The 20,147-nt window shown below is 37.5% G+C and overlaps 1 non-coding gene across 1 annotated transcript; it reads left to right on the top strand.

Moving 5' to 3' along the window:
* Positions 1-1,871: 1,871 nt before the first annotated feature.
* Positions 1,872-1,978, top strand: LOC132652683 (U6 spliceosomal RNA). Its single transcript, XR_009590260.1, has one exon. It is a non-coding gene; the product is annotated as a U6 spliceosomal RNA (small nuclear RNA).
* The last annotated feature ends 18,169 nt before the right edge of the window (positions 1,979-20,147 follow it).

Here is a 20,147-nt window from a genome sequence, read left to right as displayed (position 1 = left end):
CATAGACTCTACCTTTCACTGAAATGCACACCCCATCTTCCAGCAGAACGATCCTGAACAGGGTTCATATAATTGTGTGCGCTTTCAATCCCCCTTGTATCTGGGCTTCTTCATCCATAGGGACTCCAGACAGTTTTACCCCTTTGCTAAAGAAATGCTTGCTTTGAAAATCTTTTTTTAACTTATAACCTTGTCTTCAAGAAAAAGCTTTATCACTTTGTGTTCTCTTGTGCCTTTGGCTAACTTCAAAAACAAAGTGCTTTACCACCCGACAGCCTCTGGCCAGGAGTACAATTGCTTTGCCTCTGGCCGCTCTTAACGTGCCTTACTTCACCTCTGGAATTTTCAGACATCAAGCTGTGCTACTTCAGTGACAGCAGAGGACTTTGTTCCTGTACATTATTTTCATTTGAGAGTAAAATATGTTTAATTTCGCATTTGTTTTCACCCATTTCTGAAGGGGGTAATTTTGGGGATAGAAATTTTCTGACATTTGGAGGCTTCTCTTGTTGTGCTTGCCTTGTTATTCTTATTTCTGCTTCCCTCTTGTCCTCACAGCTATGCCCCTGCTTACTAAGGACCTTCTCCATGCTTTTTATTGGACATCATTCATTGTGAAACCTACAAACCATAGTGTTGAGGAAAAGAAATCCATTTTTTTAAAAAAAAATATTTTCTATCTTCTCCTCCTCACTTTGAAATGTTTCCCAAAGGATAAAATTTATCCAGTTAATATCTACCCCTATCACAGGATCAATCCATTGTTGTTCTATTTTCTTTCCCCAAAGAAGGCTTCATCTTTGCTGAGACACACCTCATACTTCTAAACTCATAAATTTTCCTGTGTAAGAGTTAGGGAAGATTTTGCCTCTGACTTTTGAATGTGCCTATAATGTAATATAGAGTAGTTTATACTGAGAATGCCAGTCTTTTCTCAGCAAAGTGATAGGATTATAAAAAATCAAAGTACTTACCTATAGTCATTGAATAAAGGCATAGAGCAGTTGTCAGAGAGAAGAAGTGTGTTTATTTTTTTTATTTTTTAGAAGTATTTTTAATTTTTTTATTTATTACAATTTATTCACTTTCTATTTTTTAATTAAAATTTTCTATCCGTGCTGTAGCTCCATCCCTTGTTCCCTCCCTATCCTACAATCCTTCCGTTCCTCTTCTCCTCCATTGCTGGTGGGAGTATAAACTTTTACAGTGTGTTTATTATTAGCCATCTGTGAAATAAAACACAAGGAAGAGCATCTTTATCAGTTCCTATCTAGAATGTGTAAGTTTTTGTGTAAATTCTATACTAATATATGAACTTCAAATATATGCTCATTACCATAATGTGTTAGTGTTTTTGTCTGTTTAAAACTGATAAAACTGATAAATAATCAACAGATTATATACATATGATATAAGTATGCTTTACCTGTAACATAAAGAAAATTTATTTTATTCCCTCTTCTATATAAAACATCCTTAGAATGAGCATGTGTATGCATATCTACATACATGTATATCATATACATTATATTTATATATATATACACAAAATTTTCTTCAATCTATATATTTTTTGGCATCAAAGCCTATACCAAAGACTTTCTAATTTATACTTTTACAATAAATAGCTATAAAAATCTCTGTATTGCCCACTTACAACTGATGATGTTAAAATCTAAGTTTTTCAGCTGAACTTGGAAATATGTTATTTTCTCTGCCTCACCAATGTCTAACTTATAACCACTGAAACTCATAAGCATAGAAAATATGGTTTGGCAAATTTTAAAAGGTGAATGCATTTAAGTAGTATATCCACAGTGAATATTCATTGAGCAAATGTGGAATGAAATCATCATTAGACACATGACAGGGTGCTCACCTCGGCAGCACACATACTAAAATTGGAACAATACAGAGAAGATTAGCATGGCCCCTGCGCAAGGATGACACGTAAATTCATGAAGCAGTCATATTTTTAACATATAATGGCAAACCCATTAGGATCACACCTGACTTTTCAACAGAGACTATGAAAGCCAGAAGGGCCTGGACAGATATCACGCAGACCCTAACAGAACACAGATGTTAGCAAAGGCTACTATACCCCGAAAAACTCTCAGTCCTCATAGACAGAGAAAACAAGATATTCAAGGACAAAAACAAGTTAAAACAATACCTACACACAAATCCAGCACCACTGAAGATACTAGAAGGGAAAATACAACCCAAGGAAACAAGCTACTTTCAAGAAAACACAGGAAATAATTAACCTCACTACAATAAAACAAAAAGCAACCAAACACACAACCTTATGACAGTAGCCAACATCAAAATCAAAGGCTCTAACAGCCACTGGTCATTAATCTCTCTCAACATCAGTGGATTCAACTCTCCAATAAAAAGACACAGACTAACAGAATGGATGCATAAACCAAACCCAGCAATCTGTTGCATACAAGAAACACACCGAAGGCACAAAGATAGACATTACCTGAGGTTAAAGGGTTGGAAGACGGCTTTGCAAGCAAATGGACCCAAGAAGCAAGCAGGAGTAGTCATTCTAATATCTAATAAAATAGACTTTCAATCAAAATTAATCAAAAGAGATGGGGAAGGAAACTTCATACACATCAAGGGAAAATTCTACCAGGAGGAAATCACAATCCTGAACATCTATGCCCCAAATACAAGGGCACCCACATTTGTAAAAGAAACATTGATAAAACTTAAACCACATATAGATCCCCACACATTAATAGTGGGAGACTTCAACACCCCACTCTCAACAAAGGATAGGTCAACAAAACAGAAATTAAACAAACACAAAATCTCTTTCAGAGGTCATGAATCAAATGGATCTAACAGACATTTACAGAACCTTACACCCAAACACAAAAGAATTTACCTTCTTCTCAGCACCTCGTGGAACCTTCTCCAAAATAGACCACATAGTTGGTCACAAAGCAAGCCTCAAGAGATACAAGAAGATTGAAATAATCCTTTGTATCCTCTCTGATCACCATGGAGTAAAGCTGGACCTCAGCAACAGAAATAGCAAAAAGCCTACACACACATGGAAACTGAACAACTTGCTACAAAATGACAGCTGGGTTAGGGAAGAAATAAAGAAAGAAATTAAAGTCTACCTAAATCTCAGTAAAAATGAAGACACAGCATACCCAAACATGTGGGATACAATGAAGGCAGTGCTAAGAGGAAAGTTCATAGCACTAAGTGCCTTCAAGAAGAAATTCGAGACAGTGCATTCAAGCAAATTAATGGCTCACTTAAAAACCCTAGAAAAAGAAGAAGCAGACACACCAAAGAGGAGTAGACAGCTGGAAATAATCAAACTCAGGGCTGAAATCAATCAATTGGAAACAAATAAAACAATTCAAAGAATCAATGAAACCAAGAGCTGGTTGTTTCAGAAAATCAACAAGATCGACAAACCCTTAGCCAAGCTAACTAAAAGGCAGAGATACACCATCCAAATAAACAAAATCAGAAATGAAAAGGGGATATAACTACAGACACTGAGGAAATCCAAACAATCATTAGGACTAACTTCAAAAGTCTATATGCCATAAAATTTGAAAATCTAACTGAAATGGACAATTTTCTTGATTGTTTTGACTTACCAAAGCTGAATCAGGACCAGGTAAATCAATTAAATAGTCCTATATTCCCCAAGGAAATATAAGCAGGCATCGAAATTCTCCCATGCAGAAACAGCCCAAGACCAGATGGTTTTGGTGCAGAATTCTACCAGACCTTTAAAGAAGAGCTAACTCCAGTTCTCTTCAAACTATTCCACAAAATAGAAACTGAAAGAACATTACCAAACTCATTCTATGAAGCCACAGTCACCTTGGTACCTAAACCTCACAAAGACCCAACAAAGAAAGAGAATTTCAGGCCTATCTCCCTTATGAACATTGATGCAAAAATACTCAACAAAATACTTGCAAACTGAATACAAGAACACATCAAAGATATCATCCACCATGACCAAGCAGGCTTCATGCAGGCATGCAAGGGTGGTTCAATATACGGAAATTTATCAATGTGATCCACCATATTAACAAACTGAAAGAAAAATAACAACACCAACAACAACACATGTTAATCTCCCTAGATGCTGAAAAAGCATTTGACAAAATCCAACATCCATTCATGTTTAATGTATTGGAGAGATCAGGGATACAAGGCACATATCTAAACATAATAAAGGCAATATACAGCAAACATATAGCCAACATCAAACTGAATGGAGAGAAACTTAAAGCAATCCCACTAAAATCAGGGACAAGACAAGGCTGTCCACTCTCTCCATAGCTTTTCAACATAGTTCTGAAAGTCCCTGCTAGAGCAATAAGACAGTTGAAGGAGATCAAGGGGATATAAATTGGAAAGGAAGAAGTATAATTATCACTAACTGCAAATGATATGATAGTATATGTGAGTGACCCCAAAAACTCTACCAGGTAACTCCTACAGCTGATAAACACCTTCAGCAAAGTGGCCGGATACAAAATTAACTCAAAAAAAAAAATCAGTAGCCCTCCTGCAGATAGAAAAGACAAAAGGGCTGAGAAAGAAATTACGGAAACAATACCCTTCAAAATAGCCACAAATGACATAAGGTACCTCGGAGTAAGCCTAACCAAGGAAGTCAAAGACTTGTATGAAAAAAATTTCAAATCTCTGAAGAAAGAATTAGAAGACGATATCAGAAAATGGAAAGATCTCCCATGCTCATGGTTTGGCAGGATTAACATAGTAAAAATGTCCATCTTAACAAAAGCAATCTACAGATTCAATGCAATGCCCATCAAATTACCAACACAATTCTTTACAGACCTGGAAAGAAAAATTCTCAACCTCAAATGGAATAACAAGAAACCCAGAATTGCTAAAACAATCCTCTACAATAAAAGATCTTCTGGAGGTATCTCCATCCCTGATCTTAAGTTGTACTATAGAGCAACAGTTTTAAAAACTGCATGGTACTGGCATAGAAACAGAATGGTGGATCAATGGAACCTAACAGAGGACCCAGAAATAAACCCATACACTTATGTACACCTGATCCTTGACAAAGACGCCAAAACCATAAAATGGAAAAAAGATAGCATCTTCAACAAATGGTGCTGATCCAACTGGATGTCTACATAAAGAAAAATGAAAATAGATCCATACTTATCACCCTGCACAAAACTGAAGTCCAAGTGGATCAAAGACCTCAACATAAAACCAGACACATTAAATCGGCTAGAAAAAAAGTGGGAAATACCCTAGAACTCATTGGTACAGGAGACAACTTCCTGAACAGAACACCAACAGCTCAGGCTCTAAGAGCAACAATCAATAAATGGGACCTCATGAAACTGAAAAGCTCTGTAAAGCAAAGGACACCATCATCAAAACAAAGCGACTGCCTACAGATTGGGAAATAATCTTTACTGACCCTTTATCTGACAGTGGACTCATATCCAGTATATATAAAAAACTAAAGAAGCTGAAAAGCAGCAAACCAAGTAATCCACTTAAAAAATGGGGAACAGAGCTAAACAGAGAATTCTCTGTAGAGGAATATCTAATGGTAGAGAAGCACTTAAAGAAATGCTCAACCTCATTAGCCATTAGGCAAATGCAAATCAAAACAACCCTGAGATTTCACCTTACACCCATGAGAATGGCCAAGATCAAAAACTCAAGTGACAACACATGCTGGAGAGGTTGTGGAGAAAGGGGAACCCTTCTCCACTGCTGGTGGGAATGTAAACTTGTACAACCACTCTGAAAATCAATCTGTTGCTTTCTCAGACAACTAGGAATAGCACTTCCCCAAGATCCAGCCATACCACTCCTAGGCATATATCCAAAAGAGGCTCAAGTACACAAAAAGGACATTTGCTCAACCATGTTTATAGCAGCTTTATTTGTAATACCAGAAGGTGGAAACAGCCAAGATGCCCCTCAACTGAAGAATGGATACAGAAATTGTGGTACATCTATACAATGGAATATTACTCAGCAATGAAAAATAAGGAAATCATGAAATTTGCAGGTAAATGGTGGGACCTGGAAAGGATCATCCTGAGTGAGTTGTCCCAGAAGCAGAAAGACACACATGGTATATACTCACTTATATAAACATACAACATAGGATAAACCCACTAAAATCTGTGCATCTAAAGAAACGAAGCAAGAGAGAGGACCCTAACTAAAACGGCCAATCCCCATCCTGAAAGGCAAAGAAAACAGGAAACAACCTAGGAACCTTCTACAGAGGGCTTCTGAAAGCCAGAAGAAGAAAACCGGAAACAAACTAGGAACCCACCACAGAGGGCCTCTGAAAGCCTCTGCCCTGCAGACTATCAAAGCAGATGCTGAGACTGATGGGCAACTGTTGGGCAGAGTGAATGGAATTTTATGTAAGAACTGGGAAATAGTAAGAGCTGGAGAGGACAGTGTCTCCACAAGGAGAGCAACAGAACAAGAAAATCTGAACACAGGGAACTTCATGTAAATCCATGTAAATATATTATCTTTTGACTCAGTTTTCCTGATCATTAGAATTAAGGAAAAACACTCCAGGAACTATTGAGACAATATTCCATTAGTGATATTTAAGGAGCTGCCATTTCATAAAAGGAGACTCCTTGTGATTTGCAAAGTGATGAATGAAGCTATTCGTACTTAAACCTCATCATTTTGAAACATCAGAACAGTAAAGAAATAGTGGAACAAAGCATTAGTAATGTTAGCTGTAATTTCTAGATATGTAATACATTTAATAACACAGAAAGAGTATTATTGAGGATCTCAATTTTTATTGCAAACTGAATGCAAATAGACACTATTTCATCCTCTATAAAAGAGGATAAATGGCAAAACTGAAAACATGCCAGGGAATTGAGATAAAATATAGTACATACCATACCTGCCCTTGGTGAGTCTTCAAATTAGTGTTAAATACAGAAATTACCAAGATATCATAAATACACCAAAAGTGGAAAGAATACGCCTAGAGAGGCTGCCTAAAGAATCTGCATAATGAGGGTCCATGTCAGAAACTGCTCCTGCACCCTGAGAGTACCCACATGGAGACTGAGGTGCCTATCTGGTATATGCCCTCTCTGTGCATGGACCTTGGTTGGTGCATCAGTCTTCGCAGGCCCCACTGGGACCAGATTTGTTGGCTCTGTTGCGGAGTTCCTATTCCCCCTAGGTCCTTCTAAACTCCAACTCTTCCATAAGACTCCCTGTGCCCTGACCAAAGTTTGGCTGTGGGTCTCTGCATCTTCTATGACACCCTGGGGATGGAATCTTTTGCTTTCAAGATCAATTTGTGCTAACCCACTTTCTAACATCTGCCTTCCTTTGCACTGTATGGTCACTCGTAATCGTTGTACTCACCAACTTTTATATTATGCAGAATATTTGATGATATCAGAAAACCACTGTGAGCACTTACTTATAATAGAAAGCATTAATCAAAAGTTTTGGTTTATAATTTAAAACAGACATTTGTGCCAGGACAAGTCATGATGCTGATTACTTTTCAGAATCCATTTTGTCACTTCTAGTTCAGTTTTCATTGTTCATGTTTCAAAAACGTTCAGTACTGATTTCAGGAGTTCATATGCTCACATTTCTTTCTAAATGAGGGAAGAGTCTGTGATTGCCTCTAGTTTTCTTTGAAACTTTCAGTAAGCTTTGACTAACCCAACTCAGTTTTTATGCCAATTGTTTGTCAATTCACGGAGTTCAGAGAAGACTTGTCCACTAAAGAAAGAGGAGTCCTGGATGCACACCAAGAGCTGTCCACTATACCTTCTCCCTCTGCACTTCACCCTCATTATGCAGATTCTTTAGGCAGCCTCTCTAGGCGTATTCTTTCCACTTTTGGTGTATTTATGATATCTTGGTAATTTCTGTATTTAACACTAATTTGAAGACTCACCAAGGGCAGGTATGGTATGTACTATATTTTATCTCAATTCCCTGGCATGTTTTCAGTTTTGCCATTTATCCTCTTTTATAGAGGATGAAATAGTGTCTATTTGCATTCAGTTTGCAATAAAAATTGAGATCCTCAATAATACTCTTTCTGTGTTATTAAATGTATTACATATCTAGAAATTACAGCTAACATTACTAATGCTTTGTTCCACTATTTCTTTACTGTTCTGATGTTTCAAAATGATGAGGTTTAAGTACGAATAGCTTCATTCATCACTTTGCAAATCACAAGGAGTCTCCTTTTATGAAATGGCAGCTCCTTAAATATCACTAATGGAATATTGTCTCAATAGTTCCTGGAGTGTTTTTCCTTAATTCTAATGATCAGGAAAACTGAGTCAAAAGATAATATATTTACATGGATTTTCGTGACTATTCTACCATTTGTAATGTTTATTCTCAGGAAGCACGTGGAGAATGAAAATGATTGCCTGTGAGTTCTTCTTTTCACATTGATGCTTGGTCGGGTTCTTAGGGCAGCACACTTTTTTCAGATTCATCATATTTCCAGACTCAGATTTATTTCTTTGAATACTGTGGAGACAGGAAGGCAGAATGACTAGTGGTTTAATTGTTTCTCGTTTTCTGAACAGTCCAGTGTTTGTCTGACAGAATTTTGGAAGATGCTGTCAGGTATTGCTAAGCTGTATTTTGACAGAGGCCGCAGTGAAAATGTACTCACTGAGTTTTTACCTGGTGAATTTGGTGGTCTTTTTTTTTGGATTACATGGGCCAATTTTATCAAATCAAAGAGAAGTCAAACATAAGACAGGGTACAATGTGATGATGGTATCACTGTATGAGGTGCGATGCTGTGATCATAAACCTTGTGGGTCTAAAGGAGTAAACTAAGATACTCTTCGAAAAGATTATCTGGTGGGCTAGGAATGTAGCTCCATAGGTAAAGGCACATGCTGCCAAGGCAGAAGATGTGATGTTACCGCATACACGCATGATACAAGAAGAGAACCAATGGTTCCATGTTGTCCTTTGTTCTGCCACACAGGCTGTGTCTTGAGTTAGTACACACACAGATACACATACACACACACAGAGAGAGACAGAGACAGAGAATTTTAATAACATTTAAATGTTCCTATATAGATAGAGGGTTACAGATACTAATATCTTAGTTTTAGAAATCACAATTGTACCTTTATGTTCACCGTGTGATTGTTATGTATTGGATTTATCAACCATGTTAGGGTCAACCTCTTCTTACAAGAGAACCTGTGATTATATTAATCTGCTCATGTTCCTAAAACTTAGTATGTTCATTAAATTTGAAATTTTATCCTTCCTCCAAGCCAAAGGTTTTGGGGATAAATTTATCAGATTTTTTTTCTATTTTTTTTTATCAGTTACATTTTATTAACTCTGTATCCCAGCCGTGTCCCGATCCCTTGTTCCCTCCCAGTCCCTCCCTCCCTCCCTCATCTCCACTGTGCCCCTTTCCAAGTCCACTGATAGGGGGGTACCTCCTCCCTATTCATCTGATCCTGGCTTTATCAAATGGAACGCATTTTAACAAAACCTTGAATTAATTTGGATTTGGTGTTGCAAGAACATTTTGAAGTGCATCTTATTTTGTGTCACTTACCAGTCCTGGAGGAGATGAAGGGATGCCTAGTTTAGTTCATAAGCTACTTCCTCATATCCTCAGGTCAATAGAGTTTAGTGGAAATGAAATGAGTCAAGATTTTATGAGTCTCTCTGTTGCAAAAGTGGTTTTAGAAAAAAAAAAACTTGCTGTCCGATTTGATATATTTTCCTTTGAGGCATGAGTAATAAACACAGATATATGGAGGAAAGAATTTTATATCAAGTTTTAATGAAAGGTTAATTACTTCAGCATCAATAAGTCATTTACTTGGAAAGGTATTCTAATTCATAACTGCAAGGTTTGATATGTGTTTCTTCTTATTAAAATGTAAAGAGAGAAAACCCAATACAATCAAGCAAAATATAGCTATTAATAGCTTGGTGCTTCTTGATGCTAAGAGAGTCCTGTCAAAACAGAATCTGATTTCAAATGACCTTGGTCAAAGTCAACTAGTACAGAAATTCAATTACCTGCCACATTAGAGTAGTAATGAGTCTACTTTATTACAGGGTGTAACATCCGGAAGAGACAAAGCCCGAGGGTGCCCTGTTGGCAAGTCTGCCACAGAAACAGCAGCAGAGTACAAGGAAATGCGACTGAAAACTCGGTACAGTAAGTTTCTTGATGTTGCAATGATGTACACTAAAAGTCACTGCTCCTTTATCGGCAAGTTCAGAATACCTGAGAGGTAGGGCTGCTGCTAAAACTATCTCTGTTCATGTCAGAGAACGTAAGGCTGTTTCGACACACAGGACCCACCCGTGGCCAAACATATTCATGTTCTTTTCACTTTTTTCTTTTCTATTTTTTTTCTTTTTCTTTTTGAGACAGGATGTCACACTGTAGCCCAGGTATTCTGAAACTTTCACTGTAGTCCATGCTAGACTTGATCAGCTTTGCTGTGCTGTTATATCTGAGCATTCAAGAAATTTGAATCCTCATGCTTTTGTTAAGTGACTTCTATAAAATGTTAAGGCTTTCTTTGTTTATGAACCTTGGAAGAGTCTTGTCATTTGCTGTGGCCAACGCGAAAGAGGCACCACGATAAAATTCAGCCACTTGTAAGGGCCTTTCTCATTTGTTTCTTAGTTGGATGCTTGCTCTGTTATGCTTTGTTTTTGTTTTGTTTTTTGTTTTGTTTTGTTTTGTTTTTGTTTGTTTGTTTTAAATTTGTGCTTGTTTTTTAATTTTTTTTACTTTACTTTTTTCCCCACTTTTAGTGTCAGAGTAACTGCTATGTATCTCACATTGGCCTTCTGCGTTCACCTCCCATGTACAAACAGTAAGACAAATAGTACTGTGTCAGGCTTATGCAGTGCTGAGGATTAAACATAGAGTTCCATGCACACTGGGTTGGCACTCTGCCAAATAACCTCCATCTCCAGAATACGTAGTTTGATTTGAAAGAAAGAAGACCAGATTTGCAGGAGATAAGAAAACAAATGGAGAAGGAAGTCTAATGATTCACGTGGAGAACCAAAATAAGATAGAACTCACACTAACTCAGCAAGATCAGAATTCATCAGCCCTTTTATTTCAGGTTTCTCTGCCTGCACCCACTGCGGTCACAGCCTCCAGGTGAGCTGTGTCCTTGTGACTCAGTGACTTGTGAGCGAAAGAAATATTTGCTATTTTGAACTTTCAAGTTTCATAGCAGTGAAGGCTGTAGCAACAGATAATTGATATTATTGATTATGCTGTTAGAATAACTTTCCCTTTTTAGTTTTGTTTGTTGATTGTAGCTAATCCCCCCTTTAGTGTATACACGGACATTGCGTATGAGTAACTCAGGTGGTTTTTATACTTACTAGTAGCAGCTGAAATAAAGAGAGAAAGGAAATCAAATTTATCACATCTTGGTTCATCACAAGAAAAAAAAAAAAAAGACTAGCCCCTCTGTAATATTTAACTTATTTCATTGTTCTCTTAATCTAGCTGAGAATATAGCATCACAGTATCTACTGTTGTATGTCAGTTTCCCTCACTGCATAGATTAAAATCTAATAGACACAGAGACCTGGCAGTAGAATCCAAACACTTCTGTTTCTGTTTGGTTTATGTTAGAGCCTTCTTACCAGGGATAGCAAAATCATACTCCTGTGAGTATTTGGAATGAATGTTTCCTTTTGAGACAAAGTTTCCTTACTCTACAATCAATCAGGTTTAGTCTGATACACATGTATCATCTGATACAGAAGTTTCATCCCTCATATATGATTCTTCATGGGGAATTTATCACAGCATTCTTTTGTGAATGAATCCACATCATCTCAGAATGGCTGGCCATTGGGCATTCCCACCTCAATGCTTGTGTGACATACCCCATATTTGCAGTGTTCTGCACAAATAGTCCCCCGGGATTTTTGTTTTAGTCTTAGTAATGGTAAACTGAATATCTTTTATTTCCCACAGACTTTAAAGAAAATATATATAATATATACTTCAAACATATATTGTTGATTTTTTATTTTCTTGAAATAAATGGACATAAGAAAATTAGAACAAAATTTGGAAAATTAAATACTATGCAGTGATTTTTTTTTTAACATTTTATTTTTTTTTTTAATTTTTTTTTATCAGTTACATTTTATTAACTCTGTATCCCAGCCGTGTCCCGATCCCTCATTCCCTCCCAGTCCCTCCCTCCCTCCCTCCCTCATCTCCACCCTGCCCCTTTCCAAGTCCACTGATGGGGGGGACCTCCTCCCCATTCATCTGATCCTGATTTATCAGGTATCTTCAGGACTGGCTGCAAAGCCCTCCTCTGTGGCCTAACAGGACTGCTCCTCCCTTCGGGGGTGGGGAGACCAAAGAGCCAGTCATCGAGTTCCTGTTAGAAATAGTCCCTGTTCCCCTCACTTTGGGAAACCAATTGGTTACTGAGCTACCACAGGCTACATCTGAGTGGAGGTTCTAGGTTATATCCATACATGGTCCTTGGTTGAATGTCAGTCTCAGAAAAGACCCTGTGCCCAGATATATTTGGTCCTTGTGGAGCTCCTATCCTTTCCCCATCAGACTAACTCCCCTTCTTTCTTATGATTCCCTGTACTCTGCCAAAGGTTTGGTCATGAGTCTTTGCTTTGAAAACACTGCTAGTTAGAGTCTTTCAGATGCGCTCAGTAGACTCCTGTCATACGTTCAATGCACATCCCATCTGTCTTTCTAAATGAGGATTGATCATCTTACCCCATGTCCGCTCAATTGATTATCTTTTTTAGGTGTATAGATTTCATTATGTTTATCATATCTTTTTTTTTTTTTTTTAATGTCAGAATGCCTTTATTTCTTATTTCTTAATTTAAAAAAATGTGAAAACAAATGTGTTTTTTTTTTTTTTCAATGCAGTTTATTCAGGAACATTGAACAATCCTCGGACCCCAGGGAAAGCCAGCCCATAGCTTAAATAGCCTCTGGGTAGCCAACCCAGGCGTGCCACGGGGGCAATGCAGATAGGTCCACATACATGGAAGCAAGCCAGATCCTCAGCCTTAGCCAAATGTGGAATTGTTCATGACAGAGAGCACTCACCATCGGGAAGGTGGAAGGCGGAAACCAGCTCCATCTTTAAGGCATAGCATTCCGCAGCTCTCTACAGTTCCCCCTTTTTGTTTTAGACGCATCAGGCAAGAGTAGAGGTCTGATCTCTGATATTAGAAATAAATTGGGACTTTGTACAGATGTTCATTTAGGTGTCATCCACCCAAAGAGCATCAGACCGTCCGATACCTTTTTCTCAGAGGCGGGACCTGGGGCATCAACCCGCATGCAATCAGACATGCTCTTCTCTGGGTCCAAAGCGGCTGACCCTGAGTGCAGTGCTTAGCCTCGCATCCTGAGCGTATCATTTTAGCTTTTTATGGTATCCAACCATGCTTGGGGAGAATGTCCTGCTTCAATGGCTGTAAAGGCCTGAATGATCATGGCTGCATCACACTGTTGTGAGACTCTAATCTTGCATATATACCACAGGCAAACCAAGGAGACCAACACCAGAAGGCCTGCTAACACTCCCATGCCCGCCCATTCCTTCAGATGATTCATGGCTGCAGCAATCCATGTTGATAATCCTGTGGCTAGTCCTGCGTCCACTCCGGTAGAATTTACTGTGACAATGGCCACTCTCAGCTGCTCCATCGTAGTATCGAATTCTCCAGTCCAATTACCTAAAATATAGCTCGACAATTGTTTAGACAGATTTGCAGCACAGGAAAAATTCTCATGTTGTATGCTAGTGACACAAAGTCCAGCATACTTTCATTGACAGCCAGGTTGAGCGATTTGCCATAGGGTATCAACTTGCTCCTGCAAGAGGTCAATCCTCTGATTGAACACCATCAAGCTTCCTTTTAGTTGAGCATTAATTCCTTTATGTACAACTAAGGCATGAGCTACATTGGCTAAATGATTATTCAGGGTCTGAGCAGTCTGCCCAGTATGACTCATGGCTAATGCCCTGGTGGTAGCTCCAACAGCCTTCAATGAGATGGTAGTAACAATGGTGGCTGTAGTTCCAAGATCCCTTTTCTGTCTGAAGAGAGTCATAGCGTGAGGGGCATCAATGGGCATAGGCACCCAGTGAGGCATGCGAGTAACCAGGGCATACCTAACTTTACTAGCATTCCAGCATTGGGCAAAAAAGCAAGTATCATTACCACAATTACTTGGCTCTATCTGGCTAATAATGAATAAAAATGGGGGATATAGACAAACAGGTGTGGGCTTATAGGAAATATTATGAGAAGCCTTAACCCCTCGTTGGAACATCCTGCGTCAGTTCTAGAACTAGCAGTGGTGGTGTCCAAGGTCTGAGTAGGTTCAGGAGACCATTGCCCCCAGGGGCGAGACGTGCTCCATGCCAATTGACTAACTCCATGTTTTCCTCCAATTTTGAAAGTCATTTAAGGTTCTTAAATTATTTTTTTCCCTTTTTTCTTAAATTTTTCATCAATTACACTTTATTCATTCTGCATCCCCCCATAAGCCCCTCCCTCCTCCCATCCCAATCCCACCCTCCCTCCTCCCTCTGCTTGCATGCCACTCCCCAAGTCCACTAATAGGGGAGGTTCTCCTCTCCTTTCTGATCTTAGTCTGTCAGTTCACATCAAAAGTGGCTGTATTGTCCTCTACTGTGGCCTGGTAAGGCTGCTCCCCCCCCCAGAGGGAGGTGATCAAAGAGCAGGCCAATCAGATTATGTCAGAGGCAGTCCCTCTTCACATTACTATGTAACCCAATTGGACTCTGAACTGCCCTGGGCTACATCTGTGCAGGGGTTCTAGGCATATCTTATAGGTCTATATAAGTGAGTATATCCCATGTTTGTCTTTCTCCTTCTGGGATATTTCACTCAGAATGATCTTTTCTAGATCCCACCATTTGCCTGCAAATTTCATGATTTCCTCCTTTTTGATTGCTGAGTAGTATTCCATTGTATAAAAATACCACAATTTCTGTACCCATTCCACCGTTGATGGACATCTGGGTTGTTTCCAGGTTCTGGCTATTACAAATAGAGCTGCTATAAACATGGTTGAGCAAGTGTCCTTTTTGTGTACTTGAACAAACTTTGGGTATATACCTAGCAGTGGTATAGCTGGGTCTGGAGGAAGCACTATTCCTATTTGTCTTAGAAAGCGCTACAGATTCAATGCAATTCCCATCAAAATACCAACTCAATTCCTTACAGACCTTGAAAAAAAGATTCTCAGCTTCATATGGAGAAACAAAAAACCCAGAATCTCCAAAACGATCCTGTACAACAACAGATCATCTGGAGGTATCTCCATTCCTGATCTCAAGCTGTACTACAGGGCAACAGTAATAAAAACTGCATGGTATTGGCATAGAAACAGAAAGGAGGATGAATGGAACTGCATAGAAGACCCAGAAATAAATCCACACACCTATGAATACTCGATATTCGACAAAGAAGCCAATTCCCTTCAATGGAAAAAAGACAGCATCTTCAACAAATGGTGCTGGACCAACTGGATGTCTACATGCAGAAAAATGAAAATAGATCCATATTTATCACCCTGTACAAAACTAAAGTCAAAGTGGATCAAGGACCTCAACATAAAACCAGATACCCTAAATCAATTGGAAAAAAAAGTGGGGAACAGCCTATGCAGTGATTTTTGAAATCATGCATTGGGTGAGAAATATCAGTTTCAGATGAGGATTCCAATGCTGGTTTAGTGAAAAAATGAGAGGCCTTAGAGATACCCAGGAGGAAATGCAGAAATTGTATGAGCTGCAATGAGTATAGAGTTTAAGTACAGTATATGGAAGCAATAAACTTAGTCCTGGAGGCTCTGAGAAAACACATATCTGACTGGAGCAGTTAGAGGATGCTGAAAAGTGAAGACAGGCTACAGACGAAGTAGTTTCCACCACTAGAGCGGGGTTATGGCTAGAAGTAAGATACACAACCTAATTCATTTAAATTATGTGACTTTTAGTGCCAAATAACGAACTTTTGTTTCTGACCTGTCAATACCTGACAGTTCTCTCTTTTAGGGTTGTTGGAAATACTTCAAGGTTATTTTATTTTCAAGAATCTTGTTGTCTTGTATGTATATGATTTCATGCTGGCCAGTTGGTAGCTTATAATCAATTTGGGGATTGTTTCCTGGTGAAAACTCTTTTTTTCTACTGGCAAAGTTTCTCTGTTGCCTGTTAAGTCTTTATACAATTGTGCCAAATCAGATTTACTCTCTCCATGTTGACAAGACTATTTGTGTCTTTCTTGTTCAATTTTTGTTTAGGCAGATATGTTATCAGTAAAATTACACATATTGAACATACACATGTTTATATATCTAGGAATATATGTCAACAATTAGAGGGAAAAAAAGGCCAGAGGCCATGAATGAGAGAAGGAGCAGAATTTGTGTGGGAGGAGGGGGTACATAGTAGGGTTTGAATAGAGAAAAAGAAAGGGAAATAATTATATATTAATCTTAATAAAAATAAAGTATTATTTTTCTGGAATATTCTGATTTATAAAATTCTTGCCCTGCTCACTGGCTTCTGAGCATGTTTTCTTCTTTCTATCCTTGAACATTCACACCTGCTGTGTCATGATATATTTCTTCATTTAAATTCTAGCTGTTCAAATATCACATTCGTAGCTCATTCCTAACATCTTTCCTTCATTTAAAACAAAATCTTTCCTACCCTGTTTCTGCTCCTTATTTTTATATCTGTCCATATTTCTTACTGACACTTGTCCTAGTTACTTTTGTTTGTCAACTTTAGACAACATAGAGTTATCTAAGAAAAGAAACCCCAGTTAAGAAAATGCCTCCATCAGCTGTGAAAAGCAAGTGAGTAAGCATTGTTCCTTCATGGCCTGATTCACCCCTTGTCTCTGTGTTCTTCCTTTGAGATCCTGCTCAGTTTTGTTTGTTGATAGACATATAATGTGGAATTATAATCTGAAATAATCTCTTTCCCCTTGAGATTACTTTTGGTCATCATGTCGAATCACAGCAATTGAAACCTAACTAGGACAACAGCCAAAATCATATCATGAATTTGTTTGTTAACCTTGTCTCTGTGATAGAAAATAATAAGGTAGCATTGTTCTTTTTGCTCAATACTCTAAATCTCTTCCTCCACTTAGAAAATGTATAACGTTAAACTGTCCTTAAATAGTTTTTTAACACACATTCAATAATAAAAAGATTTTTAAGGATACATTCCTACATTCTTACAAATTAGGATTCAAAAAAGTCAATGATAAAGATTTCTTTTTGATTAACGACTTATATTTTTATGAATTTATTCCTAGTAACTGAGGAAAACAACACCTTATTTATCATATAGTTTCAACAATCTTAACTTTATTATCATATTTTTAACTTTTTCTCATGCACTTTTCAAAAACATGGATATTTTAAAGAATAATTCATAGTTATTAATACCTTACATAATTTTACTTAGTAGAGTATTCTGGGAATGCAAGTATATTTTCTTTTCAATGAAGTAATATTTTCTAATTATTCAAATACAATACTGTGCCTTCTTATTTCTTGATCAAGTCTTTGATGAATAACTATACCAAACAGGAAAAAGGTTTCCAATTTATAATACAAAATCCAAATTAATTTCTACAGTTTTCTAAAATCTTGTTTGTCACTTTTAAACCATTTCTTGTTCATTTGAGCTTGAGAAAAAGAAGGGATAGCCAAGGTGGAATATCTGGACCCTTATTCCCTGATGTATTCTCTAGCAAAAAACCTCAACTTGTTGGAGGTAGAAAGATTAAACAGTTCTTAAAGTGTTGAGTTGGGGAGGAGGTAACTTATCGCTAAGACAGGGAATAAAAATGTAGACAACAGAATGTTTCTTGAGACAAGGCAGAAATGAAACCAGGAAACAGTCTGGGAAAAGCTGAAACATGACAACTGCTATAATTGAGGCCTGAGACACAGTGATCCATAGTCTGTGAGCCCATTTACTTCAACTCCAGGTACACAATATGGAGCAACAATTGCTAATTCCATATTGCAGGAAGAATGAGATCAAAGGACAATAGAGTAATGTGGATGAAACTGAGGTTCCATAAAGTGGTAGATGTGAAACTGGTCATATATATAATGAAAGAGTGAGAGTGAGAAAGAAAGAGAGAGGTAAGGATTGGGATTAAAGTTACATTACACATAGAGGTCCATGATAGATGCTGACACACAGGTTTTAGGCATAAGTAAGAAAAAGAGCCAAATATTTCCTTAACGTGAAGAATATGTTTGGGGACTGCAAATTGTCTATGTATACAGAGGGGAAGCATTTAGGTCATCTGCTATAGTGGCTTTAAGACTAGCTTAGTGCAGACACAGACTATGTTAAAAATGCTCTGTGTACTTTCAAGGACAGATATTAGAGGTAGTAGAGTGAAAGGGGAGTATCAGTGAAAACTACAGAATGCTCACCCAAGGTACAACAGTTCCTAGTGACTTCTGGGATCAATAAGCACTATGCTCCCCATTTTTATTTGATTTTTGAGGTTATAATATAATTGCTTCATTTCTCCCTTCCCTCCTTCTAAATCCTATACACCCCTCCTTGAGTAATGTATATTCCATTGTTTTACATTCATATATGTATACACAGGATAGATAGATAGATAGATAGATAGATAGATAGATAGATAGATAGATAGATAGATAGATAGATAGAACAGAAATAAAAACAGTTCAATCTGTATGATGTTATTGAATGGATGCTTTTAGGAATGGCCATTCGTTATTGGATAACGATATGGCCATTGTTGATGTGCTCTTCCCTGGAGATCACTATTTCTGCTTTTCTCAGCATTCTTTAGTTGCCTATAATACTTTGTGTAGGATTGAGGCCCCCTAATCTTCCCCAATTCCACCTTGGCATGTGTATTGCTATTGTCCTTGTTGTGCTCACGTTTAGATGGTCGTGTTGGTAAGACTTTATGAGTGTGGCTTCAGCCATTACTAGGAGACAAACCTCACAGCAGCCATCCACCCCATCTTCTTATAATCTTTCTGCATCATCCTGTATTTTTGCCAGCACACTGCCACTGCTAGTACCACCAAGATAACATTTTGGTTCTCAAGTTTGGCAAGTGGAATTATCAATATCTAATTGGTGTACTAAGGCGTGGTATGCTTAAATAATGATATAGACTTCACCTATAATATTCACTTATAACACCATAAATGTTACTTCCTTAAAATTGGAATAATGTACTTTATTTACCATCTATAGGAGAAGCATCGACTTTTGGTATTTTGATTAAATAATTGTAAATAAATTTAGATAGTTATTGAGTCAGCTTTCCACTCCTGTTTAAAATGAGCAAAACAAAACAAAACAAAAACAAAAACAAACAAACAAACAAACAAAAACCAAACCAACCAAAACCTAAGAAAATGATCTTAAAGAAATATTTCTTTGGCTTCAGAGCCGTGGAGCATGCTGACTTGGCTCCATCACTTTGGGCTTATCAGACATCATGGCAAACACTGAGGGCAGAAGAAAAAGAAACAAACAAACAAGCACACCCAAACATTCTTAATGTGACTAAGAAGAAAAGAGAGAGGAGGAAAAATGTACAGGGATCCCAATTACTCCCAAGACAGTGACTCCAATGAGCCAATTTTCTTTCAGTAGGCTCCACCTCCTCCCACAGTCCCTTGAGCTGATAACCAAGCCTTTAATACATGGATCTTGGGACACATTTTGCATTTAAAGAATAACTGTTTTACTTTTTCCACTATATTAAGATAACTGAAAATTATATATATTTGAAATTAATTTAATTTTTAGTATTTTAATCTTTACTACCTCTGTGAAAATTTATATTTCAAAACTAAAAGTTAAATTTACTTAATTTTTAAAATTATTTGTGTTTTATGTTTTCCCTCATTTTATTCTTATTTTAACAGAGACTGAAAATTGCAAAAGGTAATAGATATTTAAATCAAACACATTATTCATACTTCATGGGAATAAATATCTATTGATATTTAGTAG

This window comes from Meriones unguiculatus, chromosome 2 (genome assembly GCF_030254825.1).
Source record: "Meriones unguiculatus strain TT.TT164.6M chromosome 2, Bangor_MerUng_6.1, whole genome shotgun sequence".
NCBI classification, from domain to species: Eukaryota; Metazoa; Chordata; class Mammalia; order Rodentia; family Muridae; genus Meriones; species Meriones unguiculatus.
This window is presented reverse-complemented; position numbering and strand designations above follow the sequence as displayed.